Source organism: Protobothrops mucrosquamatus, unplaced genomic scaffold (assembly GCF_001527695.2).
Source record: "Protobothrops mucrosquamatus isolate PMUCROS unplaced genomic scaffold, P.Mucros_1.0 scaffold1170, whole genome shotgun sequence".
Taxonomy (NCBI): Eukaryota; Metazoa; Chordata; class Lepidosauria; order Squamata; family Viperidae; genus Protobothrops; species Protobothrops mucrosquamatus.
The window spans coordinates 444,481-454,482 of record NW_015387384.1 but is presented as its reverse complement, the minus strand read 5'-3'; positions in this window follow the sequence as shown (position 1 = coordinate 454,482).

Here is a 10,002-nt window from a genome sequence, read left to right as displayed (position 1 = left end):
GAATGAGGGGGGCCTTATTTACCACGGACCTGGCGTTGCATAACATCAGCCGATGATCCCGGGCCCGAGGATCTAAAGTCCCTGGAAGCCGAGTAGAGCCCTGAGGATCGGAGCACCCACAAGCTTGTAAGCAGCATGTGCGTGCTCCCAAAACCCGATATGGTCCTCTGCTCCCGCCATATCTGCCCCTCCCACTGACCGTACTAATCACACCACCCTCTATTAACCCCCCAGTCTCCTCCCTCACCGTTCCGCGCCCCTCAGACAGGACTGGCCTTGGCCTCAGAGAGGGCTCCCCCAAGTCCCCTTGGGCCAACCCCGAACCCCCTAAAAATTTAATAAAACACCCCTCTAAGAAGAGTCTCAATTTTTTTCTCCTTAGTTCCCCACTTGCTGTATACCACCTCTCGGGGTTCCACACCCCTTCATTGAGGCAGGCCCTTGGGATGGTATTGGGCCATGCCTGCGCGATGGGGGAATCGCGCAGGGCCAGCAGTTCCTTCCTGGAATTGAAACTCTCCTGCCGTGAATTGTGTTCTGTTGTCAGACACGATTATATCTGGCAGACCATGTGTGATGAACAGCCGGCACAACTCTTGGATGACCCTGGTTGTTGTCATCGATGAGACCGGTGCCACTTCCAACCACTTGGAATAACTGTCTACTACAATTAGGCACACCTGCCCTTGGAAGGGGCCTGCAAAGTCAATGTGCACGTAAGACCATGGGGCATGCGTGGTCTCCCAGCAGTGCACTGGTGCTTGTGGCATCTCCGGTCGGGTTTCTTGGCAGGTCTGGCAACTCCTTACTTGATTCTCAATGTCCTTGTCCAGGCCTGGCCACGACAAGTAGCTCCTGGCTAGAGCCTTCATTCGAACAATACCTGGTTGCCCCTCGTGTAAGGAATCCTGGAGCGAAGACTGGGTGGAATGATGACCCTGCTGCCCCACAGCACACATCCCTTGTGGGCCAACAGTTCATTTTTGAGAGAAGCATTGTGATGGAACTCAGGGCCATCTCCTTAACACCCAGTTGAGAACGCGGCTAAGCATTCTGTCCGTGGTGCTTTCAGCTGCAATGTCCCCTGCATGTAGAGGTTCTTCAGGCAGGTCCTGGATTGCCAGGATACAACAAGCTGGGTCTGGGTCCGGATAAGTCTGTGGTAGAGGCAGTCGGCTGAGAGCATCAGCATGGCCCATTTCCTTACCCAGCTTGTGGACTAGCCGGTACGAGTATGCAACTATGAAAATGGACCATCGTAACATTCGCGGCGACAGGATCTGCGGTGTCTGTTTGTCTGCTGTGGAGAGACCAAGCAGAGGTTTGTGGTCTGTAAAGATAGTGAAGATTCATCCATATAAGAAGTCGTGGAACTTCTTAATGCCAGCCACTATGGCGAGGCTTCCTTGTCTATCTGGGCATAGTTTTTTTCAGCCAATGATAACGTTCTAGAATAGTATGTGATGGGGGCCTCTCTACCATCTGGCATCCTGTGGCTTAGTACTGCCCCAATGCCGTATGGCAAAACATCACAAGCTAGTGTTACTGGCAGGTTTTCGTTGAAATGAGCTGGGATGGAGTCTGATAATAACAATGCTTTTACCACCTTGAATGCTTTGTCTTGGGTGCATGATCAGACCCAGGGTGTTTTTTTGTCCACTAGGCAGTGTAGCAGTTCTGCCAGGGCAGCCTTATGCGGCAGGAAGGTGTGGTAAAAATTGAGCAAGCCCAGAAATGCTTGCAGCTCCCCCTTGGATTTTGGTGTGGGAGCTTGCTGAATTGCCTTTAGCTTTGTGTCAGATGGGTGGATTCTGGCAGCATCGATGCAGAAACCCAAGAATTCTGTGGATTCCATGCCAATCTGGCACTTTTCTTTCTTCAGTTTTAGGCCTGCCTCGTGGAAACCTTGGAGTACTGGATGGAGACGTTCCACCAGGACTGCCATTGATTCCCCCATGATCAGGACATTATCAAAATACGGGCAGACGCCGGGAATGTTCTTCAGTGTTCGTTCCATAATACTTTGGAACACCCCTGGTGCTACGCTTACCCCAAACTGCAAGCGTTGCACTTGGAATGCACCTCTGTGTGTGACTATTGTTTGTGCTTCTGCGGTAGCATCGTCTACCGGTAGCTGCTGGTAAGCCTGGGTGAGGACTAACTTAGCAAAGATTCGGCCTCCCTGTAGCGAAGCGAGGATGTGGCTCACTACTGGTACAGGGTAAGCATGTTGCTGTAGTGCCTTGTTTATGGTGCACTTGTAGTCTGTGCAGATGCGGACATCCCCGTTAGGCTTAACTGGGGTCACTATTGGAGTCACCCACTGGCTACAGTCCACCAGTTGGAGCACTCCCTGCTATACCAGCTTGTCTAGTTCTGCATCAATTTTTGGCTTCAATGCAAAAGGAACCCTGCATGGTTTTAATCTTATTGTAGTTACTGCTGGATCAAGGTTGAGTGAAATGGGTGCCCCTTTGTATTGTCCCAACTCTGTGCTGAATACATCAGCATATTGTTGGCATACTGCTGCTAGATCAGCTATTTATGATCAATGGATGCCCATCACCCTGATGCCCAGGGCCTCGAACCAGTCCAGTCCTATGAGGTTGGTGCACGGTCCCTCTATGACCACTACATTGAGGGGACCCTAAAACTCTCTGAATTGTACTCTAATGATAGCTTTCCCCCTTATGGGAACACAGCAATTCTGGAAGTCCGTTAGCACTAAGCTCGATGATTTGAGTGGGACCCGCCATCGGCTATGTTTGCAAATGTGGTTGAAAGCCCTGGAGGAGATAATGGACAGGGCCGATCCAGTATCTAGCTCCATGGAGCATGGGACCCCTTGCAGTCTTAGTTGGAGTCTTATCTTTTCTTTGATGGAACGTTGGCCCCCTGTTCTTTGGATGCTATGCCTTCCTGAGCAGTATTCAACTCTGTTCTGTCCTGGGGGCCATTTCCCCTTGTGCTGCTGCGTCGCAGGTTTCATTTCCCACTGACGACCTCTGCAAACTCTGGTAAGGTGCCCTTGCTGTCCACAGGCACGGCATACTGCTATACAGAATCTACACTCTGCTCTTTCATGCTGTCCCTCGCAGCTTGTGCAGCTCTGTGGGGAAGTTGCTTGCTCTGTGGAGCGTGGCTGTCTGGGTGGCTCTCTCTGCAAACGATTGATTTCTTCACTCTCACTGGCCTCCCCCGAGCCTTCTGTGGTCTCTTGGTGGATTGCTGTCGGGCTGGTGTGTGTTTTAGGTGACCAGAGGGTCTTCATTGCCCCTCCGGCAGCCTCTTCTGCCATGACTTCCTTCAATGCGTCTTGGAAAGTCAGTTTCTCCATGGCAAATAGGTGCTGCAGGCACCTATTATGCAGGCCGCAAATGAGCCTGTCTCTGAGACGGTCTTCTAGGTCAGGAAACTCAAATTGGTGCGAAGCTTGGCGAAGGGCTGCCACAAACTCTGCTGCAGATTCCCCGGATCTCTGCTCATGTTGCTCGATTTCAGCGTGCCTCCAGTGTGGCTTACTGGTAGGCAGGGGGTGAGAACTAGGCCTGCCGGGGCTCTTTACCCAGTCTATCACCCAGTGATTTCAGTCTCTTGGTTAGCAGCAACTCTCTCCTCTGCAGCATCCCACCTTCATCGCTACTATTGTATAGTGGGCTTCAATAGGCAAGGAGCAGACCAGCATAGTTACAACATTATTTATTGACTCAAACTACAACTGGGGAACTGCAGGCAATTGCCTGTAATTTACACTGTGGGCCCACAGGGCCTTAACCAATCACAATACTTGAAAAACCCGCCCAAATATGTTCAAAGTTTCCCTCCAAAACAGTTGGAGTTAACAGTTAGGGTTATCTAAAGGTTAGTTTCATTTTAGCTTCACAAGCAGTTGGAGTTAAGTTAATTTCACTTTAGCAGGGATTAACACAACTTTATATATATATTCAATACATAACAGTATAGGTTCTCCTACTTGAGCAGGGGACTGGACTAGAAGACCTCTAAGGTTCCTTCCAGTTCTACTCTATTCTATTCTATTCTATTCTATTCTATTTTATTCTATTCTATTCTATTCTGTTCTCATACAGGAAGTACAAAAACACAGCACTGTAATGAGAAGAAATGCAGAGCAGCTAAGAAACCGCTATGAATGTATAGGGAAAATTCAACTGAGCTAAGATGGTAGATGGGTATGATTACCAAAGAGCTGTACAGTACTAGCAAGTATCTAATATCATCATTTTAAAAAAGGAAGGCTAAAGCACAAAACATATAACAGAATCATAGGGCTAGAGGGAACCTCAAGAGTCTTCTACTGCAACTTCCTGCTCAAGGCAGGAGATCTTATATCATCCTGATCCAGTCTATTTTTGAAAACCTCTAGTGATGGAGCACACACAACTCCAGGAAGCAAGCTATTTCATTGATTAACTTATTAATTGTTCTCAGTATCAGAAAATGTTTCCTTACTTCTAAGTTGGATCTCTCTTTGATAATCTTCCATCCATTTACTTCTTGTCCTTGCCCTCTGGTGCTTTGGAGAATAAGTCAATCCCCTCTGTTCTCTGTTACAGTCCCTCAAGTAATGGAAGACAGGTATCAAGTCCCCCCAATATTTCTCTTTAACAGGCTAGACATACCTAGCTCCCTCAACCATTCATCATATGATTTAGTTTCCATCCACCCTCCAATCATCCTTGTTGCTCTTCTCTGAAGACTTTCTAGTCTCAGCATCTTTTTTTGTACCGTGGTGACCAGAACTGGATGCAGTATTCCAAGTGTGGCCTCCTTAGTGCAGTATAAAGCAGTATTATTACTTATGAAAATCGTGATGTTATCCCTCTGTTGATGCAGCCTAGGACTGCATTGTCTTCTTTTATGGCTGCAGCACAATGCTGGCTCATATTTAAGTGGTGGTCCACTAGGACACCTAGATCCCTCTCACAGTTACTATTGTTGAACCAGGTACTAACTATTCTATACCTGTGTGTCTGGTTTTTCCTGCCTAAGTCCAGGATCTTGCTTTTCTCATCACTGAACTGCATTTTGTTGAATAATAAATCTTAGACTTATAACAGAAAATAAAAAAAACAAAAAAGAGGTTATTTGGGCTATTTGACAGCTGAAGATAAGAATGAAGAAACAGCACACAACTATACTTAAAAAATGAGTTGAAGCTAAAAGAAAGAACAATAAGAATAACAGCAGCAACAACATTTCTATTAACCTTTGAATCAGCAAATTCCTATTTACAAGCAACAGTGTTATAACTATGGTATTGTCTTATTATTGGATTCATGATCTTAATTCATGATTTTAAAAACGCAGCTTTAAAGTTTTAGAGAACATGGTAAGTACTGCCTCACCTGAAGGGGTATTCCTGTCAGAACCTAGTTACTGAGTGGAGTATGTTTCTTTATTCTGTCTTCCTGTGGGTTCTGCCATACTCCTGGGGGGAGGGGGGGAAGCAATGGGTGCTACAATGTATCCTCTCTGCTTTCCTCTATCTGCCTCCTCTTTGATCTATTTCCCTTATTGCCAGCTTGGGGTGAGAATGGAATGTGTCTCCGGCCATCTGCCTTATCTCTAGCTGTGGAAGAACAGGCACAAAGACCTAACAGCCTAACAACTTTGGGAATGGTGTCTTATCAACCCAGATCCCACAGTGGGTTCAAAGCTGGAAATTGGCCTGTTTGAACTGACTGGATGGACTATTGGGTGGGGCAGTTGCTCCTTTAACCTATTAACCCTCAGAACCTTCCTTTTATGCCTGCTGTCAACTTCTCCTAATAAACGTTCCTTTTGGAATGAAGCTGTTCCAGGAGTTCTGCTTTCTTGGGAAGAGGGATTGAGGCAGGTCCTTACAATTCCATTGAACTGCTGGGGTTAGCCTGCAACAAACTGAAGCATCACCACTTATAAAAGTTTAGGCCACTTTGACAATGATTGAGAATTCACAGATGGCAATGTATCTTTTTTTTGTTCTCCAAAAATGGTTCTTTGCCTACTCTGGCAACAGGACAATTTGGCAATGCAGATCCTGCATTGGAGGAAAAGCTGGCATTCTTCAAATCTGCCATTAGATCCAGATACTTTGAGCCTGTTTAGAAGTGTCCTATCATTGCAACATCTGTAGTGTCTGCCATATTCACTTGCTTTCCTTGGACAGGTCTGAATTACTTGAATTTAATAGCTACATACACCATTTTGCCATATGTCATAAGTAGCATATATATTTTTCTAATTAAACCTCATTATTTAATAATAGAATTAGTGTTAGGGATTGCGGGAGTTTGGAGGTATATAAAGCACATATATCAAATGTTGTGCAGGGCTAAAAAAGAAACATTCCACACATCAACAGTTTATGATTTGAATAACCTTTTGGTGTATGAGCTGAGAGTATATGGTAAATATTTTAAATGTATATATAATATGAATTCAGAACAAACAGTTAATTTCAAAGGAAGTCATACTGAAAATACATCTACATTTATTCATAGACCCGTCTCCCGAAAAAACATTCTCTTTATATTAGCAATTGGTGTAATCTGCTCAAATAACTCTGTCACATCAGATTTAGAAATATTTTAGCTAAATCATCTATTTAAAATGGAAGATACATGAAGTATAATGTAAGACAGATTATTGATTTATTGGAATATTTGGAAGTGAATAATCAAATTCCGGCTGCTTTTATATTTTTAGATGCTGAAAAAGCATTTGATCAATTGGACTGGGGTTTTTTGTTTCAGGTTATAGATAAAATGAATTTTGGGGAAAAANAAAGTTTCATTTGGTTTTTGAGTAATTTGTGATTGTTAATGTAGTATATTTTATTAAAATTAAATAATTTGTAATAATGATGTTTAATATGTCAGTTTAGAAGAGAGCTAAAGGATGTTATAGAATTGTTAATTTAAGGATAATATAATTTAAGACAGAATATAATTATTGTATTGTAAACCCTGTGTGTAGCTCTGGGTAGTCGGCGGGAAGGGAAGGGGGTGGGGAAGGGTGGGGTATGAGGGAGGTGGGGAGTTATATTGTAAAAATTTTAAAAATTTTCAATAAAAAAAATGGGATATGTTTGGAAAACAGTGGAAATTGAAATGAAAACTGGAAAATAATGTCAGAGCAGTTAGATGAACTTTCAAAGAAAAGAAGAAGGCAAACTTTGCAGTCCTGCATTTGCTTTATTAAAGTTTATTTACTATGCTAATCCAGCTGAAAGTCACTGTGAATAAAAATGTAATGTAGATTTCTTAATTGTGATGTTTCTGTATTGCTTAGTCTGGATTATTAGTCTACTCAGGAGCTACCAAATACACAGTCAACGTAAACAGATCTTGGTTCCATAAAAAATTACACCCTAAAATGCTAAAAGAACACCATGGATAAGAAGGAAAGCATGTGGAAAGATTCTGTTACATATATGGATGTTCTCCAAGATTTAGAGACTAAGCTAAATCAAGTCTGACCATACTAAGCTTTTATTACTAAGCCAAAAACGTTTCACAGAAAAAAAGTAAGATTAGAGAAGAGGGAGGTATCACAGAATACATGTTAAGGAAGGGTGTTCTCTGAAGAAGGTAAATCAAATGTGAAAGGCAGAGGAGACATTTCAGGGAGCAAGAGAAAACCTCAAATGACTAAAGATGGTGGAGCTGAACAAAGAACAGCTCTGGCAATGCAAAAAAAGTCATGTCACGTGACGCAGTGAGTTTGACACCCGTGGTATAAGGTGTCCTGCTTAAGCAAGGCATTGGACTAGAACAGGGCTTTTCAACCTTTTCACCCATTGTACCACTTTTAGGATATGGCAATATCCGAGTACCACCAGTCGCCTAACAAAGTGTCAAAAACTTGACCAAAAAAAAAAGAAAGAAAAAAGTGATAAAGTACAGGTAGTCCTCGACTTACAACAGTTCACTTAGTGACTGTTCAAAGTTACAATGGCATTGAAAAAGTGCCCCCCAAGCCACAGCCGAGCAAGACAGCTGCCTGTCCACCCGGCCGCACTCTTCCTCCTGTCCGAGGTTTTCATTATTGTGAGCATTTCTGTTGAGGATTGGCAGCAGGGGTGGGGGTGGGGTTGTTTGGTTTGGTTGTCTGCTGGGTGATTGCCACAGGTTTTGGTCACTTCACATCACCCTGAGACACTGTGACTGTCATAAATATGAATCAGTTGCCAAGCATCTGAATGTAAATCACAAAACCCTGGAGATGCTGCAACATTCCAGCTGATCAGCACTTCTTTTGGGCTCAGCAGAAGCACCAGGATCAGCGCTGAGCTACAGCTGGATCCTGGCGCTGATCCTGGCGCTTCCGCTGAGCCCTGACAGCCCTGCAGCTCCAGCCATCTCTCGCTCAGGCTTGTGTGGTGCTGCCACCGGTTCAGCTCATTCCCCTCCCCCACTACCACTTTTCTAGGATGGTCACGTACCACCTGCCAGGTGCCAATGTACCACAGGTGGTACCCGTACCACTGGTTGAAAAGCCCTGGACTAGAAGACCTCCAAGGTCCTTTCCACCTCTGTCATTCTGTTAAATTTGAAATGAAACCACAATTTTGAAAATTAGTTGTAATTCCAAATTACATCAATAAAAATGCCATGATTTATTAAGATACTGTAAGGACCCACCCCACTTTGCATCTTAAGAAGACAGAACTCCTGGAATATTTCTTCCAACAGGCATCTTTATTACGAGAAAGCTGGATGCAGGCGTTCTAGACAGGACTTGGGTCCAAGCTCTCCCATTCAAGGTTTTAAGGGATCCCCCATTAGCCACACCCCATCACCCCCTTCTCCCAGCGACAATCCCAGGCATTACATTCTCACCCCCTTTTCCTCACTGCCGGGAGGAGACTTCAGAAAGGATTACATGAAAGCTAATGACCCCCATTNTTTTCTGCTCTTAAGGCTATTTATCAACGGCAGACAGCACAGATTATAGTTAACGGGGGGGTAACAGAAACTTTTAAAATTGAAAAAGGAACCAGACAAGGATGTCCTTTATCGCCATTGTTATTTGTGTTAACAATGGAGATTTTGGGGACTTCCGGTGGGACGGTGCGCCGATGGCGGCTCTTCTGGAGCCGTCCGCTTGGGAAGGCGTCAGAGCCAGCCTGAACAGCGGACATCAGCTGTTCAGCGGCTTGGAACCTTGTGCCCCAGGCAAAGGGGTCGAGGTGAGTACTCCTGGATAGGAGTAGAGCCCCAAAAGCTCTCCCTTAACTTAGGGAGAGCGAAAATTGGGTGCTCCTCCGGAGTCCGGGAACCTCCGTCTCCCAAATGCCTTTGCTCCTTTTTTTGGGGGGGGGAGTGAAGCGAGTCGTTGCCTCCACCTCCGTGAATTATAGAGACTTGTGAGTAATAATAAGCGGACGGAATTGCCCGGGGATACTGGACTTTGAGCAATCTAAGACTTTAACTCAATTTATTTACATCTTCCCTATTGAACTGGGGGGGGGGGAAAGGAGAAAAAAGATGGCTGCAGTTTGCCTTTCTTCAAAGTGAGAGTGATATTTTTTTTTCTTTTTTAACTTTTACTTTCCGGTGGAGCTGAATGAAGAGGGAAATTGTTACCCCTTGTAATATTGATATGAAAAGTTTTAGTGATTTCTTTTTTTTTTTTTTAATGAAAGAACTTTGGATTTGATTTTGGATTCCCCCCCCTTTTTTTGTTTCCGAAGCTGTGCTTAAAGAAGTTTGAAAAATGGCTTTACTTGAGGGAACTTCCGCTTTGTTTAAGGATTTTTAACAGTTTAACTTTGAAGTTAATTTTTTTTTAATTTTATTGATGGTTTCATTTGAAGACTTACAAAAAGTTTTGAAACAAATTAGAGAGAAATCTGAAGATTTTTTTGGAAAGGGAATTACAAGGATTTTGTCAGAACATATCATTTGCTTTATAAGGTATTGCAGAGGCTAGGATGGAAGGAAAAATGGAGCCTGTAAAAGCTGAAAATGGACTGACAAAGACTCAAGAAGAAGATTT